Raw genomic sequence first — 16,514 nt, forward strand, 5'->3', positions numbered from 1 at the left:
ATGTATTTATTGCCATTTTAAACCTTGTTTTCCATTTGATTCTGTTTCTGGGTTGTTCCTTTCTTTTTCTTTTCTTTCTTTTTTTTTTTTTTTTGTGGTACGCCTCTCACTGTTGTGGCCTCTCCCGTTGTGGAGCACAGGCTCCGGACGTGCAGGCTCAGCGGCCATGGCTCATGGGCCCAGCTGCTCCGCGGCATGTGGGATCTTCCCAGACCGGACCGGGGCACAAACCCATGTCCTGGACATGAACCCGTGTCCCCTGCATTGACAGGCGGACTCTCAACCATTGCGCCACCAGGGAAGCCCCATTCTTTTTCTTTTTGTGGTTTGATGATTTCCTTTTATTCTATCTTGTGTTCTTTTTGGTTTTTGTGAATCTATTGTATGTTTTTGATTTGTGGTTTCCCTGTTTTTCAGGTATGTTAGTCCCTTCCTATACCTGCTTGCTTTAGACCGAGTCATATAGGCTCAAACACATTAAAAAAAAAGAAATCTACATTTTCTTACTCTCCTTCCCGAAATTTTATGATTTAGATGTCCTTTTTTACATCTTCATGTTTATCCTTTTGCTGTTCCTTGTGTTTATCGTCACTTTCACAAATAGGTTTTTTTTTTCTTTTTGATCTATGTACTGGCTAATTTAAGTGATTTATTTTCCGATTATGATTTCCTTCTTCCTATATTTTCCTGCTTCTCTATTTAGAGAAGACCTTTCAATATTTCTTTTAGGAAAGGTCTAGTATTGCTGTATTCTTTTACTTTTTGCTTTTCTGAGAAATTCTTTATTTCTCCTCCTATTCTAAATGATAATCTTGCTGGGTAGAATATTCCAGGTTCCAGATTTTTCCCTTTCAAGACTTTGAATATATTTTGCCACTCCTGCAGTGTTTGTGTAGAGAAATCAGCTGAGAGCCTTATGGGGTTTCCCTTGTAATTAACTCTTTGTTTTTCTCTTGCTGCCTTTAGAATCCTCTCTTTAACTTTTGCCATTTTTATTATCATATGTCTTGGTGTAGGTCTGTTTGGGTTCATCTTGTTTGGGACCCTCTGTTCTTCTTGTATCTAGATATCTGTGTCCTTCTTTAGGTTTGGGAAGTTTTCAGCCATAACTTCTTCAAATACATTTTCAATCCCCTTTTCTCTCTCTTCTTCTGGAATCCCTGTCATGCATAGATTGGCATGCTTTATATTATCCCATAGGTCTCTTATATTGCTTTCATTTTTTTGATTTGGCTTTCTGTCTGCTGTTTTGATTAGGTAATTTCCATTATTCTATCTTCCAGGTCATTTATTCTTTCTTCTGCATTATTCATTCTGCTATTCATTGCCTTTAACTCAGCTTTCTCCGAGTTAAAGGCAAATGAATTTTCTCATTTTTCTTGGTTCCTCCTTATAGTTTCTAGACCCTTTTTACAGTAATCTGCATTTCTATCAATAGCCTTTCTTAATTCCTTCAGTATTTTCATTACCTCCTTTTTGAACTTGGTGTCTATTAGACTGAAGAGGTCTGTTTCATTGTTCCTTCAGGGGAATTCTCTTGGTCTTTTAACTGGGGGTGGTTCATTTGCTTCTTCATTTTGCTTATATTTCTCTTACTCTGTGAGTTTAGGAGAAACAATTATCTACTGTAGTCTTGGAGGGCTATTTTATGCAGAAGCATCCCTGTGTAGACTGTGTGGGTTTAATATCTTTTTGGCCCGAGGGCTGTTGTTGGTTTGGATGCCTGCCGTCTCTTTCCTCGGTATGTGCTGGCTGTTATCCCCTTGGTAGTGGGTGTGCAGGTGTGTGGCCTGAACACGCTCCTGGAAGGCAGGGGCAGCTGTTGGTGCCCGGTTCCTGGACCCTCGGCAGCAGGAGCAGTCTGCATCTGCCTCTGGAGTTCGAGACGGCAGTGGACGCTTACACCCACCCCTGGAGCATGTGTAGGTGGTGTTCTGCTGCCTGAGAGTGCGCACGGAGAAAGAAGCTCCTATGGCAGTCCCGCCCCTCTTCTCGTGCACCTCCCAACAATAGCACCTTCCCTCTCTGGTGGGCCCAGGCTTCTTCCCATACTCCCTCAGTTGTGGTGACCACACCCTAGTCCCCTGAGGCTGTCTCTGCACAGCCAACCCCAGCCCTGTCCCGGGGTCTGACCTTGGAAGTCTGAGCCTCAGCACAGCAGCCCCTGACCACCACAATGCAAGCGTCTGAGGCTGGGGAGTAGACTTCCCAGTGTGTGGAAACCTTTCTTCTTTCACAGCTCCCTCCCAGGGATGCAGGACCTGTCCCAATTCCTTTCTTTCTCTCTTTTTTTTTCTTTTGCCCTACCCAGTTACATAGAGATTTTCTTGCCCTTAGGTCTTCTGCCAGCGTTCAGTACATGTTCTGTGAGAATCGTTCCTCATGTAGATATATTTTTGATGTCTTTGTGGGAGAAGGTGAGCTCCACATCCTACTCCTCCGCCATCTTGATCCAATCTTTTGTCATATTTTAGATTCCACATATAAGTGTTATCATATGGTATTTGTCTTTCTCTTTCTGACCTATATCACTTAGTATGATAATCTGTAGTTGCATCCATGTTGCTGCAAATGACATTATTTCATTCTTTTTTATGGCTGAGTAGTATTCCATTGTGTGTATGTACCACATCTTCTTTATCCATTCATCTGTTGATGGCCATTTAGGTTGTTTCCATGTCTTGGCTATTGTGAATAGTGCTGCTATGAACACAGGCATGTATGTATCTTTTTGAATTATAGTTTTATCTGGATATACGCCCAGAAGTGGTATTGCTGGATCATACGGTAATTCCATTTTTAGGGGTTTTTTTGCCCCCTGCAGTGGAAGTGGGGAGTCCTAATCACTGGACCACCAGGGAAATCCCTATTTTTAATTTTCTGAGGAACCTCCATACTGTTTTCCACAGTGGCTGCACCAACTTACATTCCCAACAACAGTGTAGGAGGGTTCCCTTTTCTCCACACCTTCTCCAGCACTTGTTATTTGTAGACTTTTAAAAAGTATTTATTTATTTATTTGGCAACGCCAGGTCTCAGTTGCGGCATGCAGGATCTTTAGGTGCAGCAGGCAAACTCCCAGTTGTGGAATGTGGGATCTAGTTCCCCGACCAGGGATTGAGCCCAGGCCCCCCACACTGGGAGCATGGAGTCCTAGCCACTGGACAACCAGGGAAATCACCTTTGTAGACTTTTTCTTTTTTTAATCAGAGGTACCCATGTTATCCATTTTTTAAAAAATTTATTTTGGTTGCTTCGAGTCTTAGCTGCAGCACATGGGATCTTCGTTGTGGAATGTGGGATCTTTCATTGTGGCATGTGGGCTCTTCACTGCAGCACATGGGCTTCTCTAGTTGTGGTGTGTGGGCTCAGTAGTTGCAGCACGCAGGCTTAGTTGCTCCGTGGCATGTGGGATTTTAGTTCCCCGACCAGGGATCGAACCCGCATCCCCTACACTAGAAGGCAGATTTTTTTTTTTTTTTTTTTTGGCAGTACGTGGGCCTCTCACTGCTTTGGCCTCTCCCGTTGCAGAGCACAGGCTCCGGACGCGCAGGCTTAGCAGCCATGGCTCACGGGCCCAGCCGCTCCACGGCATGTGGGATCTTCCTGGACCGGAGCACGAACCCATGTCCCCTGCATCGGCAGGTGGACTCTCAACCACTTCGCCACCAGGGAAGCCCCTGGAAGGCAGATTCTTAACCACTGGACCATCAGGGAAGTCCCCTGTAGACTTTTTTTTTAAATTAATTAATCATTTGTTTATTTATTTTTGGTGTGTTTGGTCTTCATTGCTACGCACGGGCTTTCTCTACTCTTCATTGCAGTGTGTGCACTTCTCACTGTGGTGGCCTCTCCTGTTGCAGAGTATGGGCTCCAGGCGCACGGACCTCAGTCGTGGTGGTGCATGGGCTCAGTAGTAGTGGCTCGTGGGCTCTAGAGCACAGGCTCAGTAGTTGTGGCGCACGGGCTTAGTTGCTCCGCAGCATGTGGGATCTTCCGGGACCAGGGCTCGAACCTGTGTCCCCTGCATTGGCAGGCCGATTCTTTTTTTTTTTTTTTTTGTGGTACGTGGGCCTCTCACTGCTGTGGCCTCTCCCGTTGCGGAGCACAGGCTCTGGACGCACAGGCTCAGCAGCCATGGCTCACGGGCCCAGCCGCTCCATGGCATGTGGGGTCCTCCTGGACCGGGGCACAAACCCGTGTCCCCTGTATCGGCAGGCTGACTCGGCAGGCCGATTCTTAACCACTGCCCCACCAGGAAAGTCCCCCCTGTAGACTTCTTAATGATTGCCATTCTGACCGGTGTGAGGTGGTACCTCATAGTTTTGATTTGCATTTCTCTAATAACTAGTGATGTTGAGCATCTTTTCATGTGCCTATTGGCCACCTGTATTTCGTCTTTGGAGAAATGTCTATTTAGGTCTTCTGCCCATTTTTTGATTGGGTTGTTTGTTTTTGTTGTTGTTGAGTTGTATGAGCTGCTGATATATTTTGGAAATTAAGCCCTTGTTGTTCACATCGTTTGCAAATATTTTCTCCGATTCCATAGGTTGTTTTTTCTTTTTTTTTTCTTCTGTTTGTTTTGTTTTGTTGGTTTCCTTCGCTGTGCAAAAGCTTGTAAGTTTGACTAGGTCCTATTTGTTTATTTTTGTTTTTATTTCTATTGCCTTGGGAGACTGACCTAGGAAAACATTGGTACAATGTATGTCAGAGAATGTTTTGCCTATGTTCTCTTCTAGGAGTTTTATGGTGTCATGTCTTATGTTTAAGTCTTTAAGCCATTTTGAATTTATTTTTGTGTATGGTATGGGGGTGTGTTCTAACTTCATTGATTTACATGCAGCTGTCCAACTTTCCCAGCACCACTTGCTGAAGAGACTGTCTTTTTCCCATTGTATATTCTTGCCTCCTTTGTTGAAGAGTAATTGACTGGAGGTGCATGGGTTTATCTCTGGGCTCTCTGTTCTGTTCCATTGATCCATATGTCTGTTTTTGTGCCAATACCACATTGTTTTGATTACTGTACCTTTATACTATTATCTGAAGTCTGGGAGAGTTATGCCTCCTTTTTTTTCTTCTTCTTCTTCAGGATTGCTGTGGCAATTCTGGGTCTTTTATGGCTCTATATAGATTTTTGGATTATTTGTTCAAGTTTTGTGAAAAATGTCATGGGTAATTTGGTAGGGATCACATTTAATCTGTAGATTGCTTTGGGTAGTATGGCCATTTAACAATATTAAATCTTCCAATCCAAGAGCATGGGATATCTTTCCATTTCTTTGAATCCTGTTTAATTTCCTTTATTAATGTTTTATAGTTCTCAGTGTATAAGTCTTTCACTTCCTTGGTCAGGTTTATTCCTAGGTATTTTATTTTGGGGGGCACAATTTTAAAAGGAACTGTTTTTGTACATTCCCTTTTATTTTTAACATCTTTATTATAGTATAATTGCTTTACAATGGTGCCTTAGTTTCTGCTTCATAACAAAGTGAATCAGCTATATGCATACGTATATCCCCATATCCCCTCCCTTTTGCGTCTCCCTCCCACCCTCCTTATCCCACCCCTCTAGGTGGTTGCAAAGCACCAAGCTGATCTCCCTGTGCTATGCAGCTGCTTCCCATTAGCTATCTATTTTACATTTGGTAGTGTATATATGTCAATGTTACTCTCTCACTTCATCCCACCTTACCCTTCCCTCTCCCCGTGTCCTCAAGTCCATTCTCTACATCTGCATCTTTATTCCTGTCCTGCCCCTAGGTCCTTCAGAACCTTTTTTTTTTTTGGATTCAATATATATGTATTAGCATACAGTGTTTGTTTTTCTCTTTCTGACTTACTTCACTCTGTATGACAGACTCTAGGTCCATCCACCTCACTACAAATAACTCAATTTCGTTTCTTTTTATGGCTGAGTAATATTCCATTATATATATGTGCCACATCTTCTTTATCCATTCATCTGTCGATGGACACTTAGGTTGCTTCCGTGTCCTGGTTATTGTAAATAGAGCTGCAATGAACATTGTGTACATGACTCTTTTTGAATTATGGTTTTCTCAGGGTGTATGCCCAGTAGTGGGATTGCTGGGTCGTATGGTAGTTCTATTTTTAGTTTTTTTTGTTTTGTTTTGTTTTTTCGCGGTATGCGGGCCTTTCACTGTTGTGGCCTTTCCCATTGCAGAGCACAGGCTCTGGACACGCAGGCTCAGTGGCCATGGCTCACGGGCCCAGCCGCTCCGCGGCATGTGGGATCTTCCCAGACCAGGGCAGGAACCCGTGTCCCCTGCATCGGCAGGCGGACTCTCAACCACTGCGCCACTAGGGAAGCCCTATTTTTAGTTTTTTAAGGAACCTCCATACCGTTCTCCATAGTGGCTGTATCAATTTACATTCCCACCAACAATGCAAGAGGGTTCCCTGTTCTCCACACCGTCACCAGCATTTATTGTTTGCAGATTTCTTGATGATGGCCATTCTGACCATTGTGAGGTGATACCTCATTGTAGTTTTGATTTGCATTTCTCTAATGATTAGTGATATTGAGCATCCTTTCATGTGTTTGTTGGCAATCTGTATATCTTCTTTGGAGAAATGTCTATTTAGGTCTTCTGCCCATTTTTGGATTGGGTTGTTTGTTTTTTTGATATTGAACTGCATGAGATACTTGTATATTTTGGAGATTAATCCTTTGTCAATTGCTTCGTTTGCAAATATTTTCTCCCATTCTGAGGGTTGTCTTTTCATCTTGTTTATGGTTTCCTTTGCTGTGCAAAAGCTTTGAAGTTTAATTAGGTCCCATTTGTTTATTTTTGTTTTTATTTCCATTTCTTTAAGAGGTGAGTCAAAAAGGATCTTGCTGTGATTCGTGTCATAGAGTGTTCTGCCTATGTTTTCCTCTAAGAGTTTTATAGTGTCTGGCCTAACATTTAGGTCTTTAATCCATTTTGAGTTTATTTTTGTGTATGGTGTTAAGAAGTGTTCTAATTTCATTCTTTTACATGTAGCTGTCCAGTTTTCCCAGCATCACTTATTAAAGAGGCTGTCTTTTCTCTCTTACTTCCTTTATCAAAGATAAGGTGACCATATGTGCATGGGTTTATCTCTGGGCTTTCTATCCTGTTCCATTGATCTATATTTCTGTTTTTGTGCCAGTACCATACTGTCTTGGTTACTGTAGCTTTGTAGTATAGTCTGAAGTCTGGGATTCCTCCAGCTCCGTTTTTCTTTCTCAAGATTGCTTTGGCTATTTGGGGTCTCTTGTGTCTCCATACAAATTGTGCAATTTTTTTGTTCTAATTCTGTGAAAAATGCCATTGGTAGTTTGATAGGGGTTGCATTGAATCTGTAGATTGTGTTGGGTAGTATAGTCATTTTCACAATGTTGATTCTTCCAATCCAAGAGCATGGTATATCTCTCCATCTGTTGGTATCATCTTTAATTTCTTTCATCAGTGTCTTATAGATTTCTGCATACAGGTCTTTTGTCTCCTTAGGTAGGTTTATTCCTAGGTATTTTATTCTTTTTGTTGCAGTGGTAAATGGGAGTGTTTCCTTGATTTCTGTTAACAAAAGGGAACGCTTCACAAATTTACATGTCATCCTAGTGCAGGGGCCATGCTAATCTTCTCTGTATTGTTCCAATTTTAGTATATGTGCTGCCGAAGCAAGCACTACATTCCCTTTCTAGTGTTTCATTGTTAGTGTAAAGAAATGCAACTGATTCTGAATGTTAATCTTGTATCCTGCTACCTTGTTGAATTCGTTTATAAGTTCTAGTAGTTTTTGTGTGGAGTCTCTAGAGATTTCTATATATAGTATCATATCATCTGCGTGTAATGCCAATTTTATCTCTTCCTTTCCCAATTGGGTACATTTATTTCTTTTTTTGTCTGATTGCTGTGGCTAGGACTTCCAATACTGTTGAATAGAAGTGGTGAGAGTGGGAATCCTTGTCTTGTTCCAGATTTTAGCAGGAAGGCTATCAGCTTTGCACCATTTAGTATTATATCGGCTGTGGGTTTGTCATAAATAGCTTTTATTATATTGAGATGTGTTCCCTTTATACGCAGTATGGTAAGAGTTTTTATCGTGAATGGATGTTGAATTTTGTCAAATGCTCTGTCTGCATCTATTGAGATGATCATGTGGTTTTTGTCTTTGTTTGTTTGTTTATGTGGTGTATTACATTGATTTGCGTATGTTGAAGCATCCTTATGAACTTGGGATGAACCCACTTGGTCGTGGTGTATGATCGTTTTTATGTGTTGTTGGATTCGGTTTGCTAATATTTTGTTGAGAATTTTTGGGGTCCCATAGCTGCCTTCTCTAATTTTCTCCTAATGTCTGGGGCAGATTGAGTGATAAAATGGGTATTTACTAGGACTTGCCCTTCAGGGGAGTCAGGATTAATATTGGTATACTTTCTAAAGGCCTCCACCAAACTGTCCTGGAAGAGGACCAGATTTTCATCTTTTCCCTGCGTTACTTCCCGTGTTGTTCTTCGTCATAACTAACAGCCTTAACAACACACCTTTTCATCCCTTCTATGAAGCAAGTTATCATGTGGTTCCTGTGTTCAAGCCCTCTACCTCCCTGTTGGTAGTCTCAGTGGGAATCTTGGTCAGGGATTGCATCCCCTCCGTAAGGTAGATTATATATCCTTGATTTTGGGCTGCCAGTTTGTTGGCATGTGCCCAGGCTGCACCAAGGATCTGGCTTTCCAAAGGTGCAGCAGGTAGAAAGGAGGACCTGTGTGTCCCCCCAAGTAAGTTCATAGAACATTGTCAGCTTGGTGAATTCCTCTATGAACCAACTGGAGTCCTTTGGAAAAACGTCCAAATTTCTCTTTGCAAGTAGCTAGGTCAGCCATAGGAAAAGGGACGTGGACTCTGATTGTTCCTCCACCACCAGCTGGCACTTCCCTTAAGGGGCAGAGTTTGGTATTTGGAGGCCGGTAGGTAGCCCTGCTTCATGTAGTACTGGCTGGACTCACCTCCAGTAATGGAGGACAGGACAAAGTTTGAGGGATAAAGTGGTGGGATTTCCAACAGCCCAGGAGGGGCGCTTGGGGCAGATGGTCTGGAAACTGTCCCCTCTCAGAACTGGGGGGTGGGGTGGGTAGGAGTTCCTGGTTGTGGACCTCGAGGAGGTAGACTCATAAGGGAATCATTTAAAACATCGAACTCCTGTGGGGGAAAAAGGCACTTCGAAGGGGTGTGAGCCAGGCACACCCAGCAGGAGTTTTTTAGATCTGGATCTTGGAATAGGGTCGTGACCATTTGGATGTGTGGGGCTTCCCCCCATTTACCATTCCTTTTACAAAATACATCCAGCTGCAAGATGGTATTGTTTTGTTTTGTTTTTTAAATATTTATTTATTTGCTGTGCTGGGTCTTAGTTGCGGCACTCAGGATCTTTTAGTTGTGGCATGCGGGATCTTTCGTTGCAGCATGATGGATCTTTAGTTGTGGCATGTGGGCTTTTAGCTGCGGCATATGGGATCTGGTTCCCTGACCAGGGATTGAACCCGGGCCCCCTGCATTGGCAATGCGGAGTCTTCCCCGCTGGACCACCAGGGAAGTCCTAAGATGGTATGGTAATTCAATGACCCATTTTCTGGCCAGATCTCTTGATCCCCCAGTTTGTACTGGGGCCATGGAGTATTGCAAAAGAAAATTAATTTCTTTTTTCTTAAACCATCCTGTCTAAATTCACCCCAGTTAGCTAATATGCATCCTAATGGGGAGTTCTTTGGGGTGTTTGTAGTTGCCTACATTTTTGGTTAGGATGTCATGATGAGCTAGGGACTTCAGTGGATAGACCCCCTCAAGGGTGTGTTGCAGAATTAAGTTTTGAGCATGAGAGAGGCAGCTTCTGGAAGGATAGTTTTCTTCCCATAGCTTGCAGAGCTAGCCCCAGAGAAGGCCTGGTCTACTGAGTCCCCCAGATGCTTCTAGACCTCACAGGTCACTCCAGCTACAGGGCACTGGAGGGACTATCCTGTAAATAAGAGGGGGATTCTGCTCCATTGGTAGGGGTCATGTGGAGCCCGTTAGAAGACACAGGATTGATTGATTGATTTAATTTTTGGCTGCTTTGGGTCTTCGTTGCTGCACGTGGGATTTCTTCTAGTTGCGGTAAGCAGGGGCTGCTCTTCATTGAGGTGCGTGGGCTTCTCATTGCAGTGGCTTCTCTTGTTGCGGAGCACGGGCTCTAGGCGTGCAGGCTTCAGTAGTTGTGGCACGCAGGCTCAGTAGTTGTAGCGCACGGGCTTAGTTGCTCTGCGGCATGTGGGATCTTCCCGGACCACGGCTCGAACCCGTGTCTCCTGCATTGGCAGGTGGATTTTTAACCACTGCGCCACCAGAGAAGCCTGAAGACGCAGGATTTAGACCACTGAAGAATTCTGTGATCAGCTGGCCATGTCTGCCATGGGTGGAACATGGGACAGATGAGGTGTGATGGCTGTATGTTTGCAGCCCTTCGTTGTACAGTCGGGGAAACTGAGGTCCAGAAAGCAACTCTCCTAAGACCACAGAGCAAATTAGAGACTAACTGCTTCTCCTTTCCTTCACGTGGTGATTTCCTTAGGGCAAATTCCCAGGAACAGGATTGCTGGGTCGAAGGTCATGCATATTTTTAGGCCTTTTAACATAAGCAGGTAAAACGCCTTCAGAAGGCATCTCCAGGTCCACTTCCTTGGCGGGTTGTGAGGCAGTTATACTTGTGACCCAGCCCTACTCTGGAAGCCGTTATACTTGCGGCCTGGGACAAAGCCCCCTGGAATCCCCCTGAGATAGAAGGACTCACCTGTACACACACCAGGCCTCACCCTTCCCTCTGCGGGGACTCAGGGGTAGGCAAGCCAGCCCTGCCCTCCTGTAGTCTCATGGGGGCCCCACAGCTAGACAAACCCTCAGAGCACTGGTTAGGGGGTAGTGGGCACAGCGAAGGTACTTAAGTCAATCTGGGGAGGGGCGGCTTCCTGGAAGAGGCAATGCTAGGCCAGGTAGGAGGCAGCTGGCTGGGGACAGAAGGGAGAGTCGGTGCAGTCAGGCCTCGGGGTAGCCTTGTCCTGAAGCCTCCCTGAGGCTGAGCCTGATCCCAGAATGAAGCACTCCAATTCCATCATTCCTTCCCAGGCAAGGGTTGGGGTGTGGGCGGCCCCTCCCCACACCCAAGTTATTAAACTTCCCTGGGCCTCAGTTTCCACACTCACAGTAAAATGGGAATCTGGTAGAGGAGTTTGGAGAGCTTGTGTGAGGTCTTCAGCTTTGAGCAGGGGTCACTACTGGCCCCAGATACCCAGGAGGCAGAATTCTCCTTGGCGGGGGAGCGTGGCTGAGCCCACTGGCCGCTGCCTGAGGCCCTAGGACTCCCCCCAATCCAGAGTTCAGGCTCAGATAGCAGTATTCAGAGTTGTACTGTCAGAGGAAAGAGGCCTGAGACCACCTTCCTGAGGGCTTCCCCACACCCCCTTCCCCTCTCTCTGCCCTCTGTCCCCTGAGACCCAGCCCCGGGGCAGAGTGGCCCAGCACCCTGCTCCTCGCACCCACCTGCAGGGTCACCAGACTGTGTTCCCCACCTTCAAGGCAGCACGTCCACCCCCTCGGTCCTCCTCCGGCTGGGGCACACCCTGCAGTGTGGCTGCTTGGGCAGTGCCTGAAAGTGCATCCCGGGGGCCTTACCCCAGTGGGGTGAGGTCCTTGGAATCCACTCCCAGCCCAGGGCCAGCGGCTCTGAGGGTGTCTGGGAGCTCCCCCCGCCCCCTGCCCTGCCCAGCAGGCACACCCAATAACAGCTGCTGCTCCCATTCTCCCCGGGGCCTGGTGGCTCAGACAAGTCACTTCCACACCTGGTGAGACAGGTATCTCTATTATCCCCACTGAGTGAGGCTCAGAGAAGTGAGGGGTCACTTCTGAAGGTGGGACTGCAAACCAGTCTGCAAAGCCAGACTCTCTGCTTGGCCACAGAACTCACCCCACTGGGACGTGGCTGTATGTGATACCCCCCTGGCTCAGCTGTTACCAGAGCTGTGGTTCATGAGACATCTCTGATCATGGCCATAGCCCCCAAGGAGGGAATGGACTCATGGTGTAGAGGTGGCAGCTGAGGCCCAGAGAGGACAGAGCTGTCCCTGGATCACACAGCTTAGAGCCACTCACCGAGCCCAGGGCAGCAGTGGGTGCACACCTACATGGAGGCTCTCAGGAGTCTTGGGGCCGAGGGATGGTGCTATCAGAGCATTGTGTGTCCTCCTCAGAGTGACCCTTCATGGGAGGTCAGAGGCTGAGGACAGTGGAGTCCCCTCCCAGAACCCTTGAGTCAGGGTGAGGTGACTATTTGGGATCCTGTTGACTAATAGACTGTGGTATGTCTGGCCTAGCAGGTGTTACACAAGAACTCGGGGTGTCTGAACTGGGAGCAGCCCTCAGTGAGTCCAGCCAGTGTGCACAGCTGGGAGACTGGGGTCCAGAGGGTGTAGGAACCTAGCTGCAGGCCCGCTGACCTTTGGGGCCAGAGCTGGAGCCGGAATCCAGAGCCTCAGCCTCCCAGCCCTGCTGAGGAACACTCGGGCAGCTGTGCCTCTCCCTTGAGCCTCAGTAGCTTAGTATAGGCCCAGCATGGGCAGGTGCTGACCACTGCTGGGACCTGAGCCTGGGGCAGAGCCTGGAGACTGAGGGCTGTGTTGGAGCTGCGACCCCACCTAGAGCCAGAAGTTGCCTGAAGCCCCAACCCCCGACCCCCGCCTTACCCTGATGGCAGCTGCAGCGGATCATGTAGGGATTCTAGGAACCCCCAGTGTCATCAGGCCAGGCTCCCACTTCTGTCCTCAGGCATCTTGAGGCAGCCTCAACCTCTGTTCTCTGGAGGGACACAGTTCAGAGGCTGCCTTGGAATCGAAGGAGGTTGAAACTGTGATCAGAGCCCAGGTCTCGGTCTGGAGTTATAGCAGGGGCTCAGCCCTTAACCCCCTCCCAGGGTCCTGGGCTTGAGTGGGCTGGGGGACCAGGGATTCTGAGACTGGAGGTCAACAAGATGGGCAGCTGGGACAGAAGGGGCCCTTGGCCAGGTTTGGGAGGGAGAACATCCACCTCTACTCCCAGGCTGAGCCTGGCAGCCTCTACCCAGGGCAGTGGCCCCACCCCCACATGTTCCTGGGAGTCTAGACTGGGGTGGGTGGTGTACAGGGCGGGCTTGCTCTGGGGAGGGCAGGGCCAGTCATTTCCTGCTGCCGGGTGCCAGGCTCCAGTCCCCTGAAGGGGTGATTCTTTAGTCTTAGAGGAAGTGAGGCAGGGCAAATGGGCAGTGTGTGTGCAGTGCCGCCGGGCCCGGTGGGGCAGGGTTGGGCGGACAGGCAGCTGTAGGAACCAGAGAGCAGGCCCGGCCCTGCAGGTCCCCTGCAGCCATATACACAGTATCTGCCCTCGACAGCCAGCCTGTTGCCCAGCACCCAAGTAGGGTCACCTGGAGACCAGACCCCTGTGGTGACCAGCCCCAGCCTCCGGCTCCCTCCTCCCCAGTGGCTGAGGCTCTGCTGCTCACCTGCTATGTGGCTTAGAGTGGTCACTTCACCCTGAGTCTCAGGGTTCTCCTCTGTGGACTGGGGAAAACTGTGGTACCCACGTGCCCCTGACCTTCTCCCGCCCCAGCATCAGGAACCCACCCTCCCAGTTTGTCCCACTCTTGGGTCCTGGGGAAGGAGCCCATCAGGGTAGAGCCTATCTCCTCCTTGAGCAGAAGCGGCGTTCCAGTCCCAGACTGGCTGCTTGAATGGTTTATGTCACGCAGATGTCCCCAGGGGTGACCCCCCAAGCCCTCTGGCCTTGGCTGAGCTACCTGCCTCCCCCCCCTCTGGTGGCCCCCAGCAATTGGAGCCCCCATGCACTCCACTGGGGGATGAGTTACCAACACCATGGCTGCCTGTGGGCACCCGCCACAAGGCCACCACCCTGTCCCACAGCCCTGCTTCTGAGGCTGTGCCTGGGGCCCCTGATGTCTGGATTCTCGGGCTTCTCTCTGAGACAGCTCTGACCTCAGGGGGTAGGAGGTGCAGTTTCTGTCTTGATCCCCAGACTGGGACCTCTTCCCTAAGGCTCCACTGCTTTCCCTCTTAGGAAGCCCCAGCAAACGCTGGCCAAGTGGAGAAGGGAGGAAGCCTGCCGGCTCAGGGCTCCAATTCCCCAGTCCCTAACAAAAGGAGGCAGAAGACAGGGCTGTGTGTGGGGAGAGTCTGCCCTGGGTAGAGCCCTGGCCCCCCTGGCCTCTTGGCCAAGTGCTCTTAGTGGGGAGGCTAGCTCAAGGATGAACAGAAGTGGCCTTCAGCTAGCTCCCACCACAGAAGGTCACTGCAACCAGAGGCTAAGCAGGCGCCTGGTGAGGACTCAGACCAAGAGACCTCCTCTGCTTTCTCCACCCCATGGGCCAGGGGCTCCTCCCCACTTTGGTGCTCTCACTAGGGGCTGGGCGCTGGCTGAGGGCAGGAGCAGAAGCGGAAAGTTTTACCCCTCAGGGTCAGGGTAGCAGATCATCTCACCCAGCCCCCTTCCCACAGATAGGAAGACCAGGACTCAGGAGGGGAAGGATGGGGGCAGAGCCTGCTCTCCTCGTAGGTCCTTAGAGCGTGGCTCTGGCGCAGCTTTTGCTGAGCCCAAAAGGTAAGGAAGGCGAGGAGGGTCTCCGGATGGATGTGGCTGGGCCGAACCGGGAGAAAGTGCTGGGCTCTGGCCGGGCTGGGCAGCCGGCCTCCCTGCCCGGGGCCTGGGCTGGGTGGGGGCAACAGGGCTCAGGCCGGCGGGCTGTTGATGCAGCCCAACAATGATGAAATGGCCCCTTTGTCCCACGGCGCCAAAGTTTCTGTGACTGGAGGAGGCGTGACGTGAAAGGGTCATTGTTCCCACTTGGGCAGCCACTCAGGGAGCTGGAGGACCGGCCCAGGGTCGGCTTCCTGCCAAGGCTGCAGCCCTGCCTGCTGCTGTGTCGGTCATGGTGTCCTGGGCTCCCGGCCTCCTACCCATGGCCAGCTCCCTCCCTGGGGCCATCCGGAGCCACAGGTACCCAGCAAAGGTGTCCCCCTCCCTCCCCCTCCCTCCCCCTCTGTCCTCTGGTCTGGAACCATGATGTTACAGTGTTGGGGGCTGGGCTCTGCTCTTCATGCACGTGAACCCTGCTGGGCAGGTTGCCTGGGTGCCAGCAGAGCTTGCGGGGAAAGCAGGTATTTTGTCCTGGGGCGAGGAAACATGCCTGACTTCACATCCCAAGGCTCTGGCCTTCGGGGACCCCTCCCTGAACCTTGCAGATTAGGGGAGAGAGGCCCAGAGAAGGGAACTGGGTGGCCCTAGGCCACACAGCATTAGCTAGTCTGTTAACACCCAGGCTAGACCTACCTCCCCACAAGTCCCCACACCTGATGGACCTCCACTCTCTCTGGACACCTGAAGCTCCCTCTTTGCCAGCTCCCACCCCTTTCCTGCCCCTCTAATCCATTCTCGCCTGAGCAATCCATCCCCTACCCCAGCCCACGATCTTTCCAAAACCCAAACCTGATCAGGTCCCTCCTTGGCTTCAAACCTGCCGTGTCTTCCCACATCCAGAGAAAGTTTCAGCTCTTGTGCTGGCATTCAAGGCCCTCACTGTGCTATAGCAGCCAAGGGTGAGAGGCCCTTTTGTAGAAACTGGAGTCTCCCTCAGCCCGTGTGGGGATGCTAACCAAGTAAAGGCCCTTTCATCTTCTGGGGGTCAGCCTCCACTCCTTTGCTCCCACAGGTCCTGCCCCCTGCGGTGCACCTCTCCCCTCCTCCTCCAGGTCCAACTGCCCCTGGCCTCTGCGGCTCAGGTGAAGAGCCAGGAGGCTGGGCAGGGTGATCAATGGCTGGTTCAGGCCCAAGCTGGAGGCCCCCTTATCCCCACCCCAGGTGGCCCCGCTGGCTCCAGTGCCCAGAACTCCTCCCCGGCTCTCCACTGCCCCCAGCAGCTGGCATCAGGCTCAGCCTGACCCAGGCTAATTAAACCCTCCCCCAGCCTAGAGGAGGCTTTGGCTCCAGCTCTAGGCTTTTTTCCCTGGAGGGACGGAGCTAATTAACCGAGAGGGTTTAATTAATCAATTAGCGTGGCCTCCAGACCCCTCCACTTAGCCAATGTGGTGGCAGATATTTATAAACAGGAGCTCTGGCTGGAACTAGAGGGGAGGGCAGGCGACCATGGTGGGCACAGAGGCAGGGAGAACAGGGGCTGCAGAGGCCAGAGATCCTGTCAGTCCCACCTCCTCAGCATCTCCAGAGGCAGATGCAGAATCAGCAACACCTGGACACGTGAGGACGTGTACTCTGGGCACACATGCAACATCTCTGTGTGCGCAGGTCACACAGGCCTGACATCCAGAGCTGGGCAAGTTCCCAGAGGTGCCTCAGACAGTGGCCAGAGGGATGATGATGCCCAGCTGGACCCAGCGTCCTGACAAGCAAAGCCTCCAGGGAATGGGGTTGCACAGAGGGCCATGGGAGCCAGAGGAG

The 16,514-nt window shown here is 49.6% G+C and overlaps 1 long non-coding RNA gene and 2 other non-coding genes across 3 annotated transcripts in view; 1 reads left to right on the top strand and 2 right to left on the bottom strand.

The window, feature by feature from the left end:
* LOC132432352 (uncharacterized) overlaps nt 1–16,514 on the top strand; it is a 70,838-nt gene that overhangs the window by 47,984 nt on the left and 6,340 nt on the right. The window lies entirely within an intron of this gene.
* On the bottom strand, nt 7,568–7,674 carry LOC132433026 (U6 spliceosomal RNA). Its single transcript, XR_009521067.1, has one exon. It is a non-coding gene; the product is annotated as a U6 spliceosomal RNA (small nuclear RNA).
* TRNAG-GCC (transfer RNA glycine (anticodon GCC)) lies at nt 9,509–9,581 on the bottom strand. Its single transcript has one exon. It is a non-coding gene; the product is annotated as a tRNA-Gly (tRNA).

This window comes from Delphinus delphis, chromosome 10 (assembly GCF_949987515.2).
Source record: "Delphinus delphis chromosome 10, mDelDel1.2, whole genome shotgun sequence".
Classification (NCBI taxonomy): domain Eukaryota; kingdom Metazoa; phylum Chordata; class Mammalia; order Artiodactyla; family Delphinidae; genus Delphinus; species Delphinus delphis.